The 25,365-nt window shown below is 39.1% G+C and overlaps 1 protein-coding gene and 2 long non-coding RNA genes across 10 annotated transcripts in view; 1 reads left to right on the forward strand and 2 right to left on the reverse strand.

The window, feature by feature from the left end:
• LOC125184175 (uncharacterized) overlaps positions 1-2,085 on the forward strand; it is a 13,239-nt gene extending 11,154 nt beyond the window's left edge. The window contains exon 3 of the long non-coding RNA XR_007167715.2: positions 1,950-2,085. This is a non-coding gene — a long non-coding RNA (uncharacterized lncRNA). The remainder of the gene's footprint in view (positions 1-1,949) is intronic.
• FTO (FTO alpha-ketoglutarate dependent dioxygenase) overlaps positions 1-25,365 on the reverse strand; it is a 243,600-nt gene that overhangs the window by 217,331 nt on the left and 904 nt on the right. Inside the window, exon 2 of one of the 8 annotated variants that reach the window (XM_048075345.2) lies at positions 20,274-24,847. The exons of the other annotated variants lie outside the window; for them this stretch is intronic. The gene's annotated coding sequence lies outside the window, so the exon portion shown is untranslated. The remainder of the gene's footprint in view (positions 1-20,273; positions 24,848-25,365) is intronic. 8 annotated transcript variants of the gene reach the window in all.
• On the reverse strand, positions 1,449-20,252 carry LOC125184176 (uncharacterized). The gene is made up of 3 exons (XR_007167716.2): positions 19,675-20,252; positions 18,998-19,086; positions 1,449-18,963 (listed from the first exon to the last, which is right to left on the reverse strand). It is a non-coding gene; the product is annotated as an uncharacterized lncRNA (long non-coding RNA).

Genomic DNA, 25,365 nt, shown 5'->3' on the forward strand with positions numbered 1-25,365 from the left:
GTACACACTGAATTCAGGGAACAGGCTGTAACGCTTTAAGCAATAACAAAGACTGGACTTGTACTGAGGGTACTGGAGCCAATCTAGATTACAGAAACAAATTTTATATCACCAGATCTACCAAGCAAGAAATACAACTTGATAGAAGTTAGAGTATACTGGATACATTTTAATTAATGTAATTCTCTAAAACAAAATTAAAAACCAGAGGTGAGTTTTACCCGTTTGCAGTTGCATGCATCACAACATTTTTCTGTTTAACTAAGTTCATAGTACTGTATGTTACAGATCTAAAAAAGCTAATATACATAACTTTTCTATCAACATTATCTCTCGATACACCTTCCAATAAAACACCGTAGAATTCAGACTTCCAAAACACAAGCCCTGCTAAGGAAGTAAGGCAAATGGCCAGACTTCCCAAGAGGCTTACCTAGGATTAACAGATCTCTTGAAATCAGTCTCTTACTTTGTATGTAATGGTGCAATCTGGATGCAAAATATAGAAACCCAAGAATTATACCATAATCCAGTCTTTCACCCATGTACAAAACATCAAGTGAGGGCAATGCAGGTGTTCAAGGTACCTGAGGTTGATTGGTTTGCTTTTAAGACTTAAGCAGGAACAACTAAGCAAGGAGAGGTTAAAAAACCTTTAAGAAGGTATTTTGAATGTGTTGCTGTCATGATCTTTCAAGGACAATGTTCTGAAATAAAAGAAAAACAATTAGCTATATGAGACACAGGGCAGTGTTTAAAGGGACCGAACCAATTTTGTTTCAAATCTTTATTTTGTTTAGACAAAAGGGAATCACTAGCTTTTTTTCAAAATTAAGAAACAGTAAGCATCACAAGCAGACCGTCATAGAGTGCAAGACAGCACAATTATTCCTTCTTTCCCAGTGGACTACCACCCTTTATGAAAATACGACAAGATCCAGCTATTCATCAGAGAGGCGAGAAGGAAATAAAAATGTTGAATTCAAAAGATCTGCCTTTCAGTTAACATCCTTAATGTAAATTAGGGTTAAATGTGAATGAAATTAATATTTAATCACTTGAAAAACTTCCATTCCTTTCTTCTCTTTAAACTCTACAACTTAATTATAAAATAATGTAAAACAAGTGTAAATTTAAAAGAGTCATTTTGAAGACTTGCATTAATAGTTCAAGACCTAGTGACACTGAAGAAAAGAAGGGGAGTCCCAACATTATGTTGCTTTAAGGTAACCGTGTGATTCTGTTGCGTGCACGCAGACAGCAGGAGCGCGAAGGCACGGGGAGCGCTGTGCAGGGAAGCAGGGCAGCAGCAGCACGGTGGGAGGCCAGCCGAGGAAGGCTGACCCTGCCTGCTGGCAGCCGAGCACCGCTGCAGAGAGAGGGGCTGGTGCGCCACATTAAAACTCGTAGAAGAGGGGCTCAGCGTATTGCTTCGCATTTACCTGGGAAGGAAAAACTTGGTGTCATATAGGGGCACGACCCATTATCTAATGATGCAACATGATGCACAGTGCATGGTGCAAAATCAGGAGAAAAAGCATCAGCACAACCACTCTCCAAAGTCTTGCGGTGCTTGTGTAGTCTAAACTGCTGCCCTCTCAAACTTCTCTAAGGAAATCCCACGCCAGATGAATCCTGTAGCCCTCGTGGTTTGGCACACAGCAGTTACTATTACATTGTCTGCATTTACCATCTGTCACTGTGCTGTGATGTGGCAAAGAATTACTTTCTGTTCTAACACAGAACTTTCTGAATCATAAAAAGAACATACAAAAGCTGAGGTTTTCATAATTTTGTCTCTGTGAAAGGTAATTTGGCAGTAAATACCTAAAGGGGTGCATGCTGCCATTCCTCTCTATGCATACTTTGAACTAAACCCAGGTTAGAAGTTGTCTCCTCACACAATAAGGAAATTCAAAATCACTGAAATGTTTCCCATTCCTTTCCAGAACATAACTGAAGCAGTTTGTCACTTGCAGGAAGACATGCACAAATGAAAGACGCGAGTGAGCTTCCACAGGATGCTGCAGTCACACAGGGTTTATAATGCTGAAAACCTAAATCCAAGAACTTCTTCCAAATCAGCTTTTGTTGAAATCTTTCGCTTCTTCTCTTACCCCCCAAAGCTTCCCCCTGCACCTGTTGTACTTGTTTCGACTAGAATTCCCTCAGTTACAGCCAACTTAAAAAAAAATTAGGCTTCTATGAGGATGGATGCTCTGTCAAAAATGGCTGTAACTAACAAGGAGTCCTAGTATTAACCTAATTCACCAAATAAATCCAGCAGCATTCTCTATCGCTAAAGAGTAACACTCCCAGGTTGTTTTACTGAAGCGAACATGCCGCTAACAAACAGCACCGCTCAATCTCCAGGTGTACTCGAACGTAACACAACTTCTCCTTCCGAAGGGAGAACTCCGAACAGAGTACCAGGGTCAACCTTCCCCAGCAGGGACGGGCTCAGACACACTGTGCAGCGCTTCTGTCCCTGAGTCAAGCATGGGCTGTCATTGCATTTCTGCCCGGCATAAACCAAAGATACTATATGTTACATATTTTACGAATATAGTTGTGTGTGTTTGTTTTTTAAGCAAGCTGCATCAAAGTGAGAAAGAAAAGTGATTGTCTGAAAAACGTGTTTTTTTTTTCCAGTACAAAGAAGCCAATGTTCCACTGAGCCTAGAAAGGTTTATTAGACCCGACTCCTACCCGCATTGTGACGGCCAAGTCCCTTTCCTAGTTGCTTAACTTCTGCTAATTGAACTTCACTCGCCTAGTGTAAACGAAGAGGTCTTATTTACTGTCAAATAACAGGTTTGCTTGCCCCTTTCTGCAATCACATTGTTTACATGGACTTGGTTGACTGTACTCTAGCACACAACATTTCTAAACCTGAATCCCAATCAGGGCTACCCTCATTAAAAATATGACCTTTCACCTGCTATGAAGCACCGCTAACATAAATTACATTTTGTTGTAGCCCAAAGGTGATAGAGATGAGAGTAGGATAAACAAGGAGTAATACAAAAGCCAGTTGGGTCAGCCTTTCATTACAGCCCTTTCAGAAGCTATTAATCTCGCTTGTAGTCAGTGGGCTGAAAATAATTACTTCTTCTAACCTATGTTGTACTCAAAAGCAGCAATAAGGACAGGTCATGCAAGACACGAATAATTCTTGGTCCTCATAAAACCACTTCAAATGGTTTTAAGCGACCATCATGGCACGTTACTTCACATCCCACTGACAGGAGAAATCTCAGCAGTATCCCCTGCATGTTACGTTGCATCACCTGTTCCAGCTGCATTTGGCCATGACATGCCATGAAGAGTACATAAAAAGTAACTGTGGCAAATGCAAAGGAACTACAAAACAGTTTTTTAGTTTTTAAAATGTGAATGGAGAATGCTTTTCCTCAAGTCCATCTTCATTCATCTTTCAAATCAGGGTTTGCATTTAAAACTATGTAAGAGGAAGGCTTCACTTATGCTTAATCTAGCCAGCATGTCTTGGTTGCTTCCTGAAACATAGAATTAGCATGGACCTTTAATACATTAAAAGATTCTCACGTTGACAACAAACATGAGAATGCTGCGAATCACACTGCTACAGGGCAGCCGCAGAAAGAAATTAAACTTGGTAACTCAGTGGCAGTTGAAAGTACTGGCTGGAGAATAGATAGTTACTTTGGAATTACAAGTTTGGGAGAGCTTGCTGCCAGCTGTCAGGCTCCTAACAAGTTTGCACTGAACTGCATATGCAAAAATCCATATCTGCCCAAATAAAATGCTTGCTTAAACGTTTATCCTGTTGTGTATAAGCCATGGACAGATGGCTCTAGAAAAAAAGTGAAGTTAAATACTGTCTGAGAGTTCTGCCCACTAACAGCAACCTAGTGCTTATTCTTCTGAACTAAATATCTAAGTGATAACAAGGAAGGGAGAAAAGCAGAAATTTTGGGTTGCGTGACATGAACAAAAATCCTATTCCACACTTGAGCACATCAGCATTTTACACGCATCTGGGAAAGACCTTTTGCCTAGTGCCTCGAAGAGAGACTCATGTTTCACTGCACGCCACAAACAGCTACTGTAGGATGAGAACTGTGGGATGCTAACCAAAACTTCAGCAGTTAGCGCTTTTAATCTACTCATCAACTAACAAGCAAAGTACACATTTCAAGTAATAACCAATACTTACCATGGCCCATTCCTGAACTTCTGCTGGCATCTCCAAAAAAAACAACCACACATTTATCTTACTGGTAAGGTAACAAATGGCTGAGGAAAGGAAAAATGTAATCAAAAACACTGTATTTTTGTAGTGATAGACAAGATTTCCTAATTTTGTTTGTTTTGTCATTGCTACTATGATTAAGTTCTTTAAGTATAACCTACTGTATATAGGTATAGACCTGGAGTCAGAAGAATCTCTTATTCAGTTCCAATTCCCTGTTTGAACGTGATCAAATCAATTAGCTTTCCTGAGGCTCATCTCTCTAATCCTCTATCTTCCCCCAAAATTCTTTCAAAACTTTAAAAAAATAATAGGAAGCTCTCACATGAATAATTTCCATCAAACATCCACTGTCCCTAAACTAGTGTATAAGCAAACACAGGCTGCTGTATAATAGGGACCTTTGCACATGTAAGGAGGAGCACTAACATCTGGTTCAATTTAGAGCCAACCTAAGGGAGTACAGTGCCAGTTCCTTCAGCAGAGCTAAATCACCTCACATCAGAACTACTTCTAATGATCAGAAAATCAAGATGATGAAAGCAAAGAAAATCGGTTCAGTGCCTTGCTACATAGCTATTGAACAGCTGAGCAATCTGCCCAAGGACAAAAGTAAGCATGCCAAAAAAAGGCAAGTAACTGCAAAACAAATACTAGCAAATGTTTAAGAAAGCAGAAGTAATGCCAAATGAGGTTGATGTTCACTACAGGCATTTTAGAAATCTAGCGTCACTAAGGTAGTTCAAGAGGCCCATGCAAGGATCCAAGGCTTTGGAAATCTCTCCCTTCCCCCTCCCAAAAAACACAGGAATTCCTGTATTTCAAAGAACCTGGTGCAAACCCAGTTACAAGCCAGTCCTTATGAAATACAATGACAGATTTTAGTAGTAGGCAACAATGATTTTGTCTACCTGCATCTTTCTTTTAGTACTTCATCGCCAATTACGGTAAAAGTTGCTCAACAGGATGCATACATAAGAAAATCCCTGTCACAGAGCAGATGCAAATTTAATTACTTTAAGTTAAACCTTCCATCTTGTCTAGAGGTCCTTCAAAAATGCAACTGTAAACAAGCACTACATTGCAATCAGGTGTCAAGGGCTTATTTGATCTCTTGCAAAATATGTCACCAATCACTGGCAGAAAGTGGGTCGAGAGAGAGAACAAAGGAAGAAACTGTCAATGGACTAGGTAGCTCATGTGAGCGTGCCTATTAGTGCACTGGATCTTCCTGCTCCTGTCTAATGCTGTCCATATAAAACCTTCTTCATTTGACAGTGTTCTGTTATCCTGCATTTGATGTAATTTTTCTGTAGTAAGCAAAAAAGAATCTGCGAAAAGAACTGATAGAGTAACCGAAAACCACTGAAGATTCCAAAATTGTTCTGCTAAAATATCAGTTGTGTGCTATTGCTGTTGGCTTTTGTTTTTTGCTTTTTTTAAATAATGTTACATAACTTCTAGAAGGCTCTCAATACGTTTGGGAAAATGGTCACATTGAAGTTGGAAGGAAATGAACTCTACTTTGCACAGAATTACAGGTGGTCCCAAACAAGGAATAGGTACCATTATCTTAAGAAAGAGAGCAACAATATTATGCATATGCTTTGCTTCCAGCCAGTTGTACGTGGTACGCATTTTACCTTTCATTGAAACATCTTTGAGGGCCTAGAAGCAAAATACCAGATAGCTCTCTGCAGTCTGCTGATCAGCCCAAATATTCTAGTAGATAATTACTCATTCTGTATTCCTGCTCTAACTCAGAATGTACAAAGTATTAGTACTTCAAAGAAATTTGTGAATACACAACTGTAAAGACATACACAACTTGCCACAAGAGGTATGAGTACATTTTGCTGCACACACTCAGTTAAACGCTGCAACTGCACAGTTATGAAGTATCATTAAAAATACACAGAAAATTCAAGACTGAATATGCCAGACATCTCAGTTCTTTTGCAACCTACACAGTTAAGCAATATGAGAACTGCACTACTTGAGCAACCAAGACTGACTGGTCTGCATGGCACAGCTTGTCTCAAGAACTACATGCTGGTGGGGGGGTAGCAGGGGGTGTGGGGAGCAAACTAACCCAAAATACATTGGATCCAACCATCACAGCCACGTAGCAGCACAATGTAATAGCTGTGGGTCTGTCTTCTGTAAGATCACCTAGAATCCTTGGGCAAAGTCAGACTAGATCTTGAGTACCTAAGCCCTTCTACATCCTAGTACAACTCCTATAGCCTTACAAGCTGGTCTAATACCGATTACCTCTATCAAACTTGTCTTAATCTAGCAAAGAGCTTATCACAACTGCTTTTCTTAAATATACTTAAACACCAATGTCAAAAGCTTGATCTTCACTTTCTGACTCAAACAGTGCAACTTATACATAACGCTCATCAGAAATTTTCTGTTTAAACGCCCCTGTGTTATAGGGGTGAAACAGAAAAAATTGTGTTTATAAATTGTGGTTTCACTATGTAGTGAGTTAATATTCCAGTGCACTTCCACAAAACCAAGACGCATCCTTACAATCTGTAAGGCAATGACATTATCAAAAACTGTGTCTTTGAGACAACAGAGAAGCCCTACCTAAAACAGGCTAAGGAGCTTCTACTTCATACAATCAGAAGGATCACACACTAGAAAAGGAAGTATTTTCTTCTTTGGCTTACAAAACCAAGCTTTCCTACGCTAATCTAAGCTAAAAAAAACAAACAGAAAAACAGAACAAGGAGGGCTAGGAAGCTGACTGCCTAGAGTCATTTCTACTCATTCAAAATTTGATTAATGCCTACCTTCTGGTGCTAGAGACTCACAAGAATCAAAAATAACTTAGGTTTCAATGACACAATTAGTTTTTCTTCTTAGAAAAAGAAAAGTTGAATCTGACTGGAGATGATAAATCAGACTGTATAAAACAAAGCTGCTTGTTTACCATTTCCCTCTACTAACATTGGCAACAAGATAAACCTAAGCAGAAGACAGAATTGTACTTTTTTTTCTTTTTAATAGAAATCTTCAGTTGCTGCTTTAGAGGGGCAGACCAGCCTCTTTAACCCTGAAGTACATAATCCTAATACCATGAACTAACAGGGGATAAAAAAAATCAAAAACAGTTGACTATGAAATAAGAATACTGCTGTTCAGGCTCCCCAAGTTTGTATATTTGTAAAGGGAAAAATGAGACGGAAGAAATTTTCAAAATTGCTAAATGTAGAAGGTGCATTGGGCAAGGCCTTACTTTGTTTCCTCTCCAGGCTGCTATCTCCCCTATTTAAGCAGGGCTGTATGTCATATTTACCAAGCTGGTACGCTGAGTTTAGCCACGTTTAATACGTACCACACATACTACTGAGCAAAGAAACCAAACTGCCGAAGCTCTCCCATCTAGTTCGCTTGATTAGCAGAATACACAGTTAATAAGCAAAACCAGCAGATGCTCTCAGTTCATTTTAAAAAGGAAAATTTACTCTTAGTTTAAATAGAGAATTTTGAGTGTACATCATTTTATTCGCATATTAGGTAAGAGTAGTTACAATCACTTAGAATAGACCGTCTGCATTTTTAAAATCCATCAGGTTAACAGTGCATTTACCAACAAAAATGCTCTGCATCTATTTATCTCATTCCAACAAAATTTAAACAGTGCAACGCATTATTCATCTATCCATATTATAAACTCTTGTGTACATTAAGTGGATAATATTATTAACACTGATGTTTCTGTAGGCTATTCATAAAATAAATGGTGGACAAAGTAATTCCATCTATTACACATGGAATTCAATAACAATAATAATGAGAAAATTGCAATAGACATTGTGAGTAATAATCAGAACTAGAACGACAACTGTAACAATATATCCATTGTGGAAATGTTCTGATTATAGAAACAGACTAATCTGCAATTTTTCATCACTGATAAACTCTGGAAACCAGCCAGAATTCCCATTATATTTTATCCCTGTCAGTTTGTGCCTAGAACAGCTGCAAAAAACCTACTTGATTTATTAATTTAATGAGAAATAGATAAATGTTGTTTGCTGTGATAGAGGAATACGTGCAGCATGACATCGTATCGCTATACCTGCCTCAACACTCCAGCTAGCAAAGTGTACTATACCTTCCCACGTCTGTAGCTACAAATGCGACACAGGCAGTTTTGCCAGCATCATGTCACACAGCTCTCCTGCCTTGTCAGTCCACGTTCTCCAAGGCTTCTTGTTAACATTTACAGGCACCATGTGATCCTGCTTTAGAGGCTGCAGCAGCGACTGCTTGTGTCAGAACAGAGTTCGAGGTAATTTTCTGGTTTGAAAGCTTCAGTGGTCTTAGTTCAAATTTTTATTACCTCCAATGCCTTAACATTTTTACTGCCGCAAGTACAGTAATGCCTAGAAATTATCTGTAGAAGCACAGAAAAGTGTATGGCCTGCTAGAAACACAATTGAGTAATGCTAAGATTAGCCACAAAGAATCCAGCAAGTTTTGAAGAGGGATCACAACAGAAGCCCTAGGACTGGGCATCCAAGGCACTCATCAACTGTACGAGTTTCTGCAGTCAGAATGCTATGCGAGATTTTCTATGAACACTGCCACTTCAACAGGAAAAGACGACGTGTGGCGAGCACCAGGGACTGTTATATAAAGGTGCCCTAGGACAATGCCATCCACCTTGTATTTTCCGCCTCCTGGTAGAGCTGCACAAACTTACCAGCCAGAGACTAAAGCGGGCGAGGTGTGGTCCTGCTTCACGGTGCAGGCCAGATGGGGAAGATGCTGCACTTGGCAGAGAGCCCAAGGAGAAAGCCCTACAGGGAGTACAGGAGAGGCAAACATACTTGACAGCGAGACAAGAGCTCTCGCCCAGACATCATCCATGGGGATCGTTCATTCCCCTTAGCTTACTTTGTCACCACATACGCACAGTGTGACTGAATGTATTATGCATGGGAAATAATCACGCTGCTGGCACTGTCAAGAAGTCACTGAGCTTTTATTCTGCGTGCAAAGGGCTGCAATTTTGCACATGCACATAGGGTTTGGAATTTTCAAAGATTTCCAAAAGTCAATCAGAAAGGAGAGAAAATTAGGGATAGGGTCACAGGGTAGATTCCACATGCCAAAGATTTTCAAAAAAATCAATGCTGAGGTCCTGAACATGCTCTCTTCTGACAGAGCAGCCCAGACTCACAGCCAGGTGTCTCTTGAAAGGACTCAACGACCAACTCCCAGAAGGTGCTTACACACCAGCAGGCCACATGTTCTCTCAAGTTTCTTGTTGGATTTTTTTTAAATTATAGCTATGTTAACATCCCATGCTTAAAGAATCCTTCCATTCCCCCCCACCCTGAAAGTGTTAATTACTACTGTTCATTACCTTTCAAAACCAAGAGCTAACAGATGCCCAAGCAAACAAAGAGTTATCTTTAAAAATTTTGATTTAAAAATTATGATGTAATAAAAGCACTGATTTGACGATAGTTAGTTTCCTATCCAGTGAAGTCTCACTCCTATAACAATTTTTTTTTTGAACACTAGTCAGCAAGGACCAAGTTAGGCCATTGACGAGGCCAGATTTTACATTAATCATGTATTTTTCAGTTTTTCAAAGTTAAACAAAAGTAACTTCACACAATTTCATTATTTTAACAAAGTACTAAAATACTGATTTATACTCCCGGATGTTCAGACTTCAATTGGTAAGTAACAAAAGAAAGTGCCTGATGCAGGCATACGGCCCATAAGGCTCCTCGTAAAGCAATGCTAGCAGATACTGCACTCATCTAAAAGGATGCTGTAAATAAATCATATGGGCCTGTTTCATTATTTCAGAAAAAAATCCGAGCTTTCAAACCAAAGAAAGTTATCACGCAACAAACTCACATGAGAAGGATCTTCAGTATTTCATCACCATCTTGTAAAGCATGGACCGCTGCTGAAACACACTCCATTTTAAACATCAATAAAACTCGTAACAGAAGTCTTTCCTTCATTCTTAAATCTAGTTCCTGATTAGCATGAAGACCACCTTCATTTGATTTACAGAATGCCACAGATCTATTACTTATAGCTTAAAGGACATTGAATGCTTTGACGTGTTCCAGGTCTGCAGTTTAAATCAACTGAATTATTATACATCTCATCACTCACAGTTACATTGAGTGCCTGTTCTGCTACTGCTAAATGAATTGTTACGAAACTATAAACGTTATGGAATGCTGCGGAGTCCTTGGTCTTTGACCAGAGACCACTTATTTCCACAAAACAACAACTGAAGTGCTTGTATTACCTCCGTGCATGATTAAATCCTGCATGTTGCACAGTAACAGGTGCATCAGAACTTCAAGATACGACTCAAAATATGTCAGCTTTTTTTGTGTACGTACAAAAAGGCCACAGACAAGCAGAAAGCAGGGTTAAATGTCGATCTTGAACCTTGAGTGTCTGAAGTTGTCAGAAGGAATCTCTTGATACGTATCATGTGTCCTGTGATACCAACAGCTTACACAATAAAAAATCTCCGCATTTCTTCATAGCCTTGTTTAGTGGCATGAAACAGTTCCTTCTTTCTACCCCTGAGTATATTTTATCAGTAGCTAGAAATGTACTTAAATACTTCTATGGTAAACAGAAATATCCTGGCCTTTTTTTTTTTTTTTTTTTTCTTCTACACGCCAATACTAAAGAAGGTGACAATATAATCTGCCTCAGGCAACTCTATCACCAACCACAGTAGACAGGTCATTTTCCTTTTATCAAAGAGGAGAGTAGGTCATCGCATTTTAGTGCATGTTGACACCACCGCTAGTAAAAAGAGATAAGAATTCAGTGCCCTTAAGGTGCCTTAACCTCTATTTTACCTAATACAGATATTTCACAGCTATTGCATTAAAGGCAGAAGAGAGACAGATTTGTACTCTGGAAGAATGCACTACAAAGGTCTCAACCTCTGTGACAAGCTGGTATCTGTACTGCAGAGAAGGTAGGTGACAACAAAGCGCTTCACTTAAGGTACCTACCTCTCTTTTATTTTGCATAACTGGATTAATTTTTTTTCCTGTAACGCCGCAGAGCATCATGCATGTCTAACCTCTCAGCACATGTCCGTAGTTTCTGAACATTTTTGGAAGTTGGAATTAAAAGCATACGCACATCTCCTGCCCTCCTGAAAACAACTTTCAGAAGTTTCTCTGCTTGCTTAAACCATTTTGCTTTCAGTCAGGATATCTTAACTCTGAACACAAAATAATGACACTTACCTACAGTTGTCTTTATTTGTTGTCCTTGTGCTTTCAAACATTTGATTCAAACATCTTAAACTTGAAAGATGCTTTTATGGCAATGCTCCTTATATTGTTTAAGACAGTAGGTGAAAAACACCACTTTCTAATTGCTAAATATGCAACCATCTGAACATGGCGAGTTAGTTTTTATTGCATTTTCTGTTAATAAACTGGTTTTAAAATAATGAGGAGATAAAAGGATCTGCTTACCAAGAACATCAACACAAACTGCTCAGTTATTACCAAGGACTGGACAACATTCACAAAAGGACTTTTCTTTTTGGAAAACTATAAAGATGAAATGCACTTGCAATAAACTGCTCGCTGGATGGTCAGTTTCTTCTGCACAAAAGTGTAAAATGTTACTTCAAAAAGGGCAAAAGAAATTCTGGTTAGAAGAAGAACAGATGTTCTGTACTTTTAAGAGAAATAGGAGATTTGTGCTTAAAGATTCTAAGCATAATTTCTTCTTCCCCCCAGGAACACAGCTACAAGCAGTATAGTTAACTCCCACTAAAAATTAAAGCTTGATTTTTACAGAGGAAGAATCAAACTTCTTCCTGAAATGGAAAATAACATTCCTTTATTCTGGAAATTAGTCCAGTCAATTTTTCTATTTGTTTCAGTAACATCTTTTAAGCTATGCAGGCCAAGAGAGCAGTTCTATGTGTAGAGACCATATCAACAAACACAACGGTTCATCATTTAAGCGCTATTTATATGCATATTTATACTTAAACTGTTGCATATTTGCATAGATACCCTTACAAAATTCAGTTCTCCTTCACCAGAAGGTATTCCACCACCTATGAAAAGGGAAATATCAACCAAAACTTAGTAACAAAAATAGTGACCAAAAATAAAAGTTGTTTAGGGGAATGTAATTTTAACATCTACTAGCCAACCATTTTGCTCACCAAAGAATTTTGTACGTTTTTTATATGCATACATACATGTGTATATGCATGCAAACATACATCTGAACACATGCATTTTATACTTCATTTCAGGCAAGGCACATATTAATGCATCAGCAAAGACTGAAATCAAGGAGTAAGACTTTTACTAAACAGGAAGAGCATTTAAGATAAAGAGCTAGACAACCAAAAACTGAAAAATCTTCATGACACAATCTAATTTGTTAGATCAGTGCATCTGAACACAGGTCTCTTGCAAATGGCATTGTAAGCAAAAAAAATAAATAAATAAAAATCTGGTTGTGAAATTACATACAGGGCAAAAATAGCTTGAAAAGAACAGTTATTGCCATTAATCAACTTAATCACTTTTTGGGTTTTTATTCTTTATAATTAATTAATATGAGAATGTTTCAAAATAAAAAAAATTGTGTATCTCATAGCCAATTAGCAATATAATGCTATTTTTATGCTTTGGACAGAAGTTGTCTGTTATGAACAACCTCTAGTGAATCTCATTTTTTAATGTTGATATTTATACTCTGATGTAATGTTGATACACTATTTCAAATCTGAATGAACTGGGATGTTTTGAGAAGAAAAAACAGATGCATTTAACATTTAAGAAATAAACTGCAGTTACAGATGGTTTTGTTCAAGTGACTAGTGAATATTATGTTAAAGCAGGATACAACTCTTCCAAACATGAAGCAATTCTTGGTATTTTACTGTACAATAGCTTCCATAAATGATTCACTTGCACACCAAGCTTGTGTTCCTAATTAACCCATTAGTACAATTCCCATTCATTTGATTAAGAGTGAGGTTCAGGCATGAATGTCTTTAGCATTCATTCTTAGAAAATAGAAATATGTCTGTCCAGGAAATGTGTTTAATGTCAAGCATTTATCTTTTAGTGATTTTCAGACTTACATATTCAGTTCTTTATACTGAATTTTGATGCTCTTTTATGCACTGTACCCTGTACTTGAGAGAAAAATGACTATTTCACATGGCTTTGGGTTTCTTACTTTATTATGATAAATCCTATCTTCTCTCAGAGTCTTTTGGGGGTGGGGGGCAACGGAAAGGTACCTGAAATAAACAATATTTCAGTAATTTTAAGTTCTCACAACTGCTTTACAAATCACACAGCCTGACCCCCTTCTCTAATATCACATTACAGCAAGATCCAAAATAGCTCTCCTCTTTGACAGCTAACCTCAGGCACCACTGGTCTAGCATCTTGCTGCTTACGCTGCCGGCTGAAAAGCTGAGAGGATACGCAAGACAAGCTGAGAGTTTAACTGGCAGAGCTGTTCAAATCTAAATTGTGCTATCTGAAACTTAGACCACAGGAGACAAGAGTTGACTTTTTACCCTGGCAGCCGATTCAACCTCTTGGCCCTGTGCAAGTCGCATGAATACATTTAGCACACACAAAAACTATCTCCCTATATTATGATCAAAGATGCGTTCGGTACACATTTTTTATGCACATTTGACCACTCTGTTGACAGTCATGGAAGTTAAGTAATATGGACTGCTGCACATGGGTTTCAAACCTTGATGGAGCCCAATGGCAGGCTACTTTTGACAGTCGAATAATGACGAGCGCGTTGCAGGCCGATGCCCGTCATTCACGAGCATCTCGGCCTGCTCCAGCCGTTGCGCAGCGACTAAGTGGACGGTCAAAGGTTAAGTTCGAAGAAGACAGCAATGAAGGGCAACTGTCATGCACCACTGAGTACTGCGAGGCAGCAAGGAGTGGTTGTCTTCTGAAGAACATGCAAAGCGTTCTCATTCTGTCCAGGCAGACACATATTTGAAGGTCCTAAATGAGACCGCTGCCAATTCATGAAGAGCCAAACTGACAGCATGCCATTCAAGCTGTCTGTCACAATTTGGACTTTTTTTTATTTCAAATCACAAATGCATGCAAAGTATAACGTTAAGCAGAACTCCCAGCAGTTGTTTTAAGCGAGCCAGGCTTGGCAGGGTATAAGGGTGAGGGGAAAGACATCTAAACTCTCCCTCCTTGCTTTTAATATTTAAGTATTTCACAGGGATTTCTTCAGTTTTCATGCAATGGTATGCATTTATTTCCAAAATTACATCTCTTGTACCCCCTTTATTAAATACCCGGGTTTCTTCCGGCAGTAAAAGGCAGAGCCTAACATTTTATAATTAGGGTTAACACAATCACCAGGTATTGCAATTTTGCACGTGTACATTAATATTGCAATACAGGAATATATTAAAGCATGCAAATAAACACTTTGCATGAGTCTCTAAATATCCTAAGCATTTCTGTTATGAATGGTCCAATAACAGTATTTCCTATTTGTTTAAAAGCACTGTTTTGTGGGGAGATATGGCTTGAACAGCATGATTAACAATGAAATAGCAGTATTTTGCATAAAACATATACATCTTACTTTTAACCCATTGCCAGTAAAGATGTATATTTCTTACTTAACATTTAAATTATGTGATCATATTCACACTTGCCTCTATTAACATATAAAAGACTCCAGGAAAAATAGAAATACTTTTGTTTTATTATTAGATAAACAGCGATGCCTCTCATCTTTCACATGAAACCCTGCCTGACACTAAATCTTCCCAGGTTGACAAAGGATCATGTGGGTTAGCTCTTTATGCCCTTTTCATGAACAGTCCATCTCTCCTGCACTTACAGGGCCAAACCCTGCCCCTGAACAGAACAGATCACCATGCAAGCTGCTCGTTCCTCTTTGCTGGGTCACTGGCATCGTCCCGTTTGTGACACAACTGCTTTGTATTGATTTCTGTCCAACATGTTAAGGACCTTACTCGCAAACCGCGCTTCACAAACTAAAGAGAAAGTGAATCGTCATTATTTATGAGGAATACACTTGGATCGTGAAGCATAAAGCCACGTGCCTGTCACACTGCCCTCCGGCTCTTCAAGGCAGGGACTAGACTCCTATGTTCTATTGCATGAGCCATACTGTCGGCACTGGAAATCGTAGTTAATGACAAACCTACTTTTTTAATCACAATGAATGGCTTTCAGGAAGCCACAAGCATAAAATCATTTCAGACAAAAGGACAACTAAATATGAGGTGAGAGGATACACTAAGAACGAAAGGTAAGCACACTGCCTATCCCAACTATTTCAGTATGGACGTTTCTAAAGCGGTTCAGGAAGGCTGACCCATAGCTGCAGTCTATCAGAACAGTTTAGGGTCAAACTCAACTAAGAGCCCTGTTACTGTAGCACCAAAATTTGTCACTGCCAGGTGATTCTGTGGAGTTTTCCAAAGTACCAGGTCCTGGAGTCAGGAGCTTTTAGGAAAGTTTCAACTCTCATTTGCAACAACAGAGGAGAACAGCTCATGGAAAGTGACTTGAAAATATGAACTCTAAGAATGCAAAGAAACCCAGAAGGCAAGTATGTAGAATAGCAAAGCACTGGAAATTGCAATACTGACCGGGGAAAAACAAAAGAAAACAAAAGAAAAGGACCAAAGTGGGAGTTAGATCTCCTGCTACATTTCTGGTTGCAGGAGACAATTACTGGTACATTACTGCTACCTCTGGAGTGTGCAGGACGTAACACAGATCTGAAACACAATACAAAATAGCTCTGTCCCCAAATCTACAGAAATTCCCCATGACAAATTCAAGAAAAAATTGTTAAAGAGGAAGGTACCAAGAAGTGTGGTTTTCTACTAACGCAAGAGAAGTTAAAAGCATTTTGAAGTCCTAAAATACAATGCTAGGAAATCAAAGCATCAGTAGAGCTCATAGACTACCTTTACCTCAGTTTCCTCCACACGCAAATGCTCTCCATAAACACCTTCCCACTGATTCAAGTCTGATACTATCTATGTGACTGTATCACAGGACTATTTTTCAAACACCAGTGGTGTAAATCCAGGAAATGAAAAACAGTACACACCAAAAGGCTGCCAGACTTGACAACACGGAAGCTTAATAGCTTCTGCTGTAAGGAATGGGAGAAGCCTGTGCTAACTTGACATTTGTCCAGGTCCTTTTCCTCCTGGAAAGTTTAATTACCATCATCTTTACAATGCTCAGAAAGAAACAAAAGCTGCATCACCAGTGTGGTACACTTTTCACATGCCAGAGGCAAAAACCAGAGCAGTGAACATCCATGGAACGTAACTGCCTGCTGAATTAGTCATCACAGGAAAAAAAGTCTCCTCCCTACTACCAAAGATGCAAGGAACCACAGAGTTGACTTACCCATCTTACTCTAAATGATTGACAAGGGAGTAGCTGGAAAGCATGGAAGGGACCTGCCTTACCTCCCTTTAGGTCAGCTCTATTACAGCCACATGTGAGAACTAAAATTAGTTGAGTAAAAACTACCATTTGGCTCCTACCTGGAGAGAAGACAGAAGGGGATTTTTTCTGAATTTCATAATAAGTGAAATACATCAAAAACTTTTTCCGATATTTAAGAAAAACTCCAGGCTTACAGTTTCAGACTGATCATAGCTTTGGTACTATTTGCAGTGGTTTTATATTGCATACCATAAAACATGCCAGTTACGTAGTCTCAGAATATGCAATCGAAATGCTCTACCCTAAATCCATCTCGTTGGCAAGATCTTTCCATAATTTTTCTGCCTAAATGTATAGCACGAGTGCTATGTTTGACAAATGCTCATTTAAAAAAAAAAAAAAAACAACAAAAAAACTTATACCTAAGTAAACTCCAACTCCTTTTCAATCCAGAAAGATGGTCATTTCACTGTTTATGATGAACGCCCCAAATAACTTTCTCCTACAGAGAGTCTTTGGATTTGAATGTTTTGTTCTGTTTTTATTCTGCGGTTAGGTACACACACACCACAGAGACCTGTTCAATATTCTGTCATCCACAGCTGTTCCCCATCCCATGATTTAGATATCAGTCAAGTATCTCCTTTGAGCACCAGCACATCCTTGGCTGCTGCAACAACATCATTCACATCAGAAGTAAACATATACAAATTGAGATTCTTCCAGGTTTAAAAGCTATTCTTTAATTTCCACGAATATGTCCCTTCGTACACAATTTTCAGTCAGTTCTTCCCAAATACAGATGAATGTTTCAAGGGGCTTACCGCTTTGACACAGATCTGTTAAAGGTTCTTGCACAACTTCATCATCAACTGATTGGGCTTTCAGCCCTTTAAGTGCTTGTGAACATCTGATTTCCATTCACAGAAAAACATATTAATGTGCATTTGAACACGAATTTTACCTGTTAAACGGTTAGAAGTATACACAGGGTGTATCACTCCACAGAGTAACAAAAGCAATGGCTTTCAGTCCCAGAGCTGGTTAACCTTCACTTTTTGGTGATGAAAACCTTACCTGCTCTTTACCTCCACCTTTTCACCCCAAAGCACATACACACACTGTGCTATTCTCCAGCAAGAACCAGTGCATGAAATTTTTGCACCCAAAACACAGTACACATCAGGAGTGGGTGGCTTAGCTTGAAGTAATCTTTTCCCTTTGTAGACTCATGTCTCTCCAGGGAATTACAGGCAGAAGTTTCAGTAATTTTAGTATCTGTAAGGAAACATGCAAATCAGACCCTGAGCTTAATATTAGGAGTTGTTTGATTTCAACACAATTTTAAGCCTTGGAACAGAAGCAGCAGCATATTTTAACCAGATACCTTTTCAAGTATTCACTGCATGAGGTACCAGTTGCCTGGGGGTTATGAAATAATACTAAAAACTTTATAATCATTCATTGATTTAGTTTTGAGCATAGTATATCATTTGAATCCAATGGGAACATAAAGAGCTATTTGTGAGGTCAACCACAGTACAGACAGAGGCTGACATGATATCGATGGCAAGGTGGAAAGAAATTGCCAAATACAGCAGATCAATACCTCGTTTCACTGTTACAGCCTTCTGCAGACATAAAATATATATCTTTACAGCTACGAAAATAATAATAATGGAAGTGGGAGATAAATGCTTCCCTCAAGGTAAACTATTTGATTAGCTGAGGGCAAAGGTGACAATAGCAGTTACACTAAAGTAACTTTACAGTCTTAAATAAAAGTGGTGGGATGAGCAGCAGATAAAAGGACAAAATGAAACAGAGCAAGTTCTAGGAGATACAGATGTTATTCTTTTTAGAAAGAACGTAGTATAAGCCTACAAAGGCAAAAAAGTTTATACTAAATAAGGCAGAACAGTTTCTTCCCATAGTAAGCCTCCAGTAACTTCAAAAAAGTTTTGAAATTACAGCTCTATCATTTTACATACGGAAGACAAAGGTAGGTTCAATCTGTACCATCCCTGAAATAGTAAGACATATTCATAACCATGTTTTGCACTTCACTCTTGAATCTAACAGAATGCAGTAACACACTACAGTGCTTTTCAGTCTCAACTAAAAAGGGGATCACCTGATATTTTGGATGCTCTTAGCCTTTAAAGGTTAATTGAATAATCTGAAAAATGGATGAGTTATTAAACATTGGAGAGCCCAATTCTGCTCCAGGTGAAGGCTGTGCAAATTTGACCACCAGTTCCCCTAGGAACCAAAGCAAGCTTTACCATTTACAATTGGCCTCTCTTGCTTTCACTAAACTTGTCAGATGAAACTGAATCTGTCCTGGTTCCAGTTAGGACAGAGTTAAGTAGCTCATAGTAGCTGGTAGGGTGCTATGTTTTGGATTAGGATGAGAAGAGCGCTGATAACATGCTGATGTTTTAATTGTTGCAGAGCAGTGCTTACGCTAAGCCAAGGAGTTTTCAGCTTCTCGCTCTGTCCTGCCAGCGGGCAGGCTGGGGGTGCAGCAGGAGCTGGGAGGGGACAGACCCAGGACAGCTGACCCAAACTGGCCAAAGGGGTATTCCATACCATCTGACGTCATGCTAAACAATATATAGGGGTGGCTGGCCGGGGTGGGGGGGCCGGCTGCTCGGGAATAGGCTGGGCATCGGTCAGCGGGTGGTGAGCAATTGCATTGTGCATCACTTGTTTTCTTACACATTATTATTGTTAATACTATTACCATTATCACTATTATTATTATTATTGTTATTATTATTTTCCTGTCTTAATAAACTGTCTTTATCTCAACTCACAGGCTTCACTTCCCCGTTTCTCTCCCCCATCCCAGAGAGGGAGGGGGGAGGGTGAGCGAACGGCTGTGTGGTGTTTAGCTGCCAGCCGGGTTAAACCACAACAGAATCTTACATGCTGTATAAGAGAAAAGTGTAATTATTTATTTCTTCTTTCCAAATCTCTAAGTAGAAGTGACAGTAGGCCCAGTACTGCATCTCCAGCAGGGATATTCCACTACAGCTTCATTGCAAAGATGCTGATTTCCTCCTAGAACTGCTACACCTGTAAGCCAGCTCCAGAATCAGAAGACAACAGGGTCTGATGCACCTGAGACTACTTAGCTTTCTGAAATTAAGTCACATGCTAACAACTTGCAAAATATTATTTCTCTAAATTAAATGAAAATTCCTCTTCAGAAAAAGTGTTCATACGAAACTGAAAACTCAATCCACATAAAGTTTTATTCTCTACAGAACACAGACAAGATTTCCACAATGCACTTTCCCTGGTGGGTTTGGTCCCCCCTCCCTTTTTTTTTTAGAATTTAATTTTCCTGAATACAAAGTTATACAAGTTATACAAGTTATACAAATATTTGAACAATCATTAAGTATATTATAACAACAATCATCAAGGTTTCGGACACTGTATCTCTAGAAAAAGAGTTGCCCTTCCAATCTTTTTCAACTCTATTTTACAAACCCAGTGATAACGCTTATTGAAGTACTTACATGTACAACAACACTTTTGAAAAGCTTCAAAGATGATCATTTTCTTTGTCTCAGTGTTGCTGTTCAAGAACATACCAGCATGACATGTTCAACCACAGTCTAGTTGCGAACTACGACAACAGAAAACTTTTAAGTTCATCTTATATTTGGCAGCGTAGCTTTCGGTTGGGTAAGTGAATGCCTCCAAACCACTATCATCACACAAGCAGCTTTGCTGTACGCATCTCTCGCCTGTGCTCTTCAAGATTAGAGAAGCGGCTGTTCAGTAAGTAAACAAATTAAGCAAACAGCATCTGCTCAGTTCCTACTTTTTATGAGAACGGGTTGGTAGACAAGGCAGACAAGAAATCAAAACCATCACAATCATCAAAAACAATCTTAGAAAACATCCGCCCTTCCTTGTAATTACCCATAAATATATCCAATGAATACAAGAAACACAGGAGGGGTTTGCTTTTCCAAGATTTTTATTTTCATTGCCATGAGTGATATTTCCATTTGGGAGCTAAGGAGAGGCTCTGAAAAGCTCAAGAACGCCACCATTTTCCATTTAATACAACCGACTCCACAACTGTTTCCAGGCAAGTAGCAGGGAATTTCATCCACTAACAGAAGTGGATTTGCTTCTCCCCACATCCAGAAAATACAATTAATATTCAGAATAGATAGCCTATCTTTTTACTATAGGATACCAAAACTTCCCCTGCATGGGATTTTAAGCATTTACTACAGACATATCTGGGGTATTTTTCATTTGCTGGCAGGCAATCGGAGCTCACTAGTGTCTGTAAAGTTGCAAAATAAAAATTTAAATCTCACGTGGAGGAGGACTACCCAGAAAAATACTTGCCTCTTTTCAAAAATGTGAAAACACCCTAAGCGAGAGAAGTTGAATCAATTAAATTAAGACAAAAATAGAAAGGAGAGGGATAATTAGCCAAAAAAAAACACACCATACTGTTGGTTTTGCCAGAGCAAATATCAACTTGATACTACAACAACCAATTCGTAAAATGCGTGGACCCGGCTTCCTTAAACAAATCAAGCAGTTCTGCATCTTGTCCTTCTTCTAGAACCACCACGAACTCCTCCCACAAGCTGCCAAGCTACCAGTGGCTGGGATGTGGTAGGAGCTATTTTAAATTAAAATAAGTCTAGTGCAAGGTCAGGATTAATGGAGCTATTTCCTACAGCCACGTCCCATGAGGTACTGTTGTAGCAGCTATTACACTTGTGCCATACAACCAAGCCAAAAACCCAGGTTTCACTTGGCTAGAGGCCGTACAGGTGACAGACATATGCCTAGAGCCTTACTTAACATACAAGTCTACAAACAAATATAGGAAAAACAAACAAACAAACAAAAAAAAAAAAGCCAGCCCCGGAGTGTGTATTCTAATACGGCAAACCTAAGAACAGCTTCTACGCCACCACGTTGTAGATGACGAGGAGCCAGGTCAACTGAAGACCTTCAGTCCGTTGTCGTAGGACTACTCTGACATTACTCTCATCTGCAGGAGCCTTGCAGCCCTAAGCAATGAAACACCAAATCGTGTTTTCTGTACCCACGCTCCTTGCATCCTTGGCTCCAAGACGTTAGAAGATTCTAACACACAAAACATAGATCTGTTCTTATTTACTGCAAAAAACAAGAGACTGAATGTAAAACAAGGTGTTTAATAAATCTGGGGGGTCTGAAGCTCCAATTATAATGCAGCACACCAAGATGGACGCGTGCTTCTTAATTAAGTGGGTGATGTTCTAGTTAAAACAGAAAGACAACCCTGGGCCATAGCTAAGATTAAGCACCTACTCTTCCAAAGGAAGCTCCTACTGTTATCAATATAAAGGCCTTAAATCACAAAAAATAAACCATCTAATAGTGTGTATTCAATAGTAAGTAGAAAGTCGGGACACAGACTGATTTGGATTAACACATTTTCAGTTATAACAAGTAATTTTACAGAGGATTAGTATCTTGATGGTCTGATCAATACCAGGCACTGCTGCTATTACAGATGAAGAGAAAATTACCCCTCCAGTAATAAAGTGTGTATGTCTTGGTTCTCCTTCATTTGCTGAGTCCATTACTGTAATGGTCCCAGCATTAGCAGCTGAGGCAATTTAAGCAGCAGCAGCAACGCGATGAGTTTAAAAGCGGGGAACATTGGCCACTCATTCTTTCTTGTATTTTGTACTGCATATGCAAGGCTTCTACCTGACCACTTCCAACACACAAATTGTGTGTTATGTTACTATCAACACTATTTCTTAATTATTGTCTCATTAATAATGAGACGGGCCAATAATGCGATTACCACAAAAATTGCTGCTGGCATATTGGCTGCTGATTCTGCTAAAAGCTGCCCGCCATCTACCTACGCAGAAATATGACATGACAACAAGCTTATTTAGCTGCAGCTAAGCTGTTTCATTAACTTTAATTTGCCTAAAAACAACTTCAGAAAGAATCTATTTAAGCTGTCAATTAGAAAAATTAATGTTTTTATATCTTAAGAGGCAGAACAATAACAGGAAACAAGAAATTAATGTAATATTTGAACAAACTCTGATACGACCAAGTTGATATACTTTGTTGCGTGGCCCGGGTAACGTTTCACCATTAATCCTAAAATCTGGTAAGTGCTCTGAGATTACTTGCCTATTTTTCCCCCTCAACATTAATATGCTGAGGCAACCTATTTTATCTCAAACATACAGTATTTTCCAGCCAGCAAAAATAAGGATGATGCAGGAAACATGACTTTTCATCAAAATCCCAGCCAAACCACTATGTTCCCTTTTACTCCTCGTAAATAAAACACACACAAAGCTTGGAGTTATTTAAAGCTTTATATTGCCTTGCCACTTTGTCTAACGTCTCACAAATGTGAAATTGCACATGAATATCTTTGTAAAAGCCCTTGTGAATATTCAGATATGTGCATATTGATGCATTTATTATTTGTATAGCAATAACTTTATTGGATCGGGGTCCCAGCTGCACTGGGAGCTGTACAAATTTAACAGTAATGTCTGTGGAATAAATTCTCTGTAGCTGGTTCTGGCTTCGCAGTAATGTGAATTAGCATAAACAGCTACAAACGGTAATTGTGAACTGGGCTTAGCAGTCTATTCCAGAGCCCCGTCAATGTAATCTTTTTCAAGTAAAAGAAAATAATACTCCAGACTAGCCGAGCATCCCGTCTTTCACATGGCAACGTCAAAGGGTCTTAATAGGCAAATAGTGGCAAGAGGAAGAATATAAATGTACTTGCTACAACTAGGCATCTGTCACACCGAGACTGACTGCAAACATTTTTGATAAATTAAGCCTTGAGAACAGGCGTGTGTTACAGATGAACTAATCAAGACACGAGCCTAATAACAAAGCAGCTTTTCCTTCCAGTTTAAAAGGAAAAAAATATTCCAAGTAGTCTACCAGTTAATAGGCTTATGTTTGCTTTTATTTTATGTGGTACCCAGCAGAAGTAAAAGTTTACTGCAAACTAACCATAACTCAAACCAACAGTCCAAAGAAGAAAAATAATTATGACTTAACTAATTAGAACAGAAATTTAGGTAAACAAAAACAAAACACACACTCATGGGGTGGACAGTTCAGTTAAAATGTCTGCTGTTAATGAGTAACACCTGGTCCAACAGCTCTGTTTTTATGCACCGAAGTAGTATTTGCTATGAGGAAGACTAGAGAAGTAGACAGCACGCACCATCTCTAAAGATGTCTTTAAAATTTAAGATTAATTATGTTCTGCAATCCAAGTAAGTCTCACAGGGATATTCCACAGGAAACTAGCATCCCCATCATGGTGTTTAAGACATTTGTGTAATTAACTTCTGGCTATGATTCCCCAGCTTGTTTCAGATCTGCTTTGCAGTAATGAATTTGTGTCCTCCCGCTACAGGAAGGAGCCCTCTTAGGCTAAGAACGCCAGATATTAGCATGAACAGTTTCATTTCTGCTGGACGCTCAATCTTAACTCACTCCAATCGAGTGATTTGCAATGTGGAAATTGCTGTCTAACAGCACGGCGCACTGAGGAAATTCTACCACACATCCTTGGAACAGGAATGTTATTCTTCTACAACAACATAAATCAAACTTGTTATACGCATGAACGTTTGAGAGAGAGAACAGCTTACCGTACACAAGAAACATACTGCATAATTACAAAGCTAAAGCCCATCACCAGGCTTCGGATCAACAGCGTTTAACTGTACACAAGTATGGCAAAACTTTTATTCAGGATTTCATTCTTCAGAGCAGAGACGTTGCCAGGAGATGCATAATCCAAACCAGCCTCTCTATCCAACCACTTCCCTCTCATTAGTAGGCCTCATAAATCCTACTTTCCAGAAGAGGTCGGGTTAACCTCACTAGTATTTGGTTTGCTATGAAATATTTTGATCCAGACCTAAATGGATCTCTTGGCACAGCCACCACAATAAGGACGCACTTCCTTCACCGTCTGTGTTTCTTAGGTGCGCCACATCAGCGAGCAAGGCTTAAACTCGGGGACCAAAGCTTAGTGCCAGCATCCCAAGGATTACACCTGTAATTAAGTTGCATAAAATAAGGTCAGTTCATATTAGTGTAGCATGAGGATGATCTCCTGAAGGGTACGCTTGTTTTCGTGTAACCCCTCGTCTTCTTAACACTGCCTTCTTCTTCCGTATCCCTCATTCTCAGACACTCTACAGGGTCCTTCTGTTGCACTATCAGTATACTCCAAACTTACGTCAAGTAGTACCCAACCTCTAAGTACTCACACCTTCAAATCTTGAAGGATCTCCTTAACTTTCACCCTTCTCGAGTGTGTACCTACAACATCTAAGTAGGTCTACTCTTTTGCTTGGTTTCCCCCCACCTTACACATTGATCCCCTGGTACCTGCTCACACAACTCATCCTCCACAACCTTGGGCAGGGCAGTTTCAAATCCATCCTCTTACTTCCTACAGCCTTAAAAATATATATCCCGTTTTACCAGCAGCAATTATTCTCTCCTAATGCTAATGATTCCCAGATACGTTTAAGATATATTGTGGTACAAAAGTTGAATTCAGGCCTT

This window comes from Anser cygnoides, chromosome 12 (assembly GCF_040182565.1).
Source record: "Anser cygnoides isolate HZ-2024a breed goose chromosome 12, Taihu_goose_T2T_genome, whole genome shotgun sequence".
Taxonomy (NCBI): domain Eukaryota; kingdom Metazoa; phylum Chordata; class Aves; order Anseriformes; family Anatidae; genus Anser; species Anser cygnoides.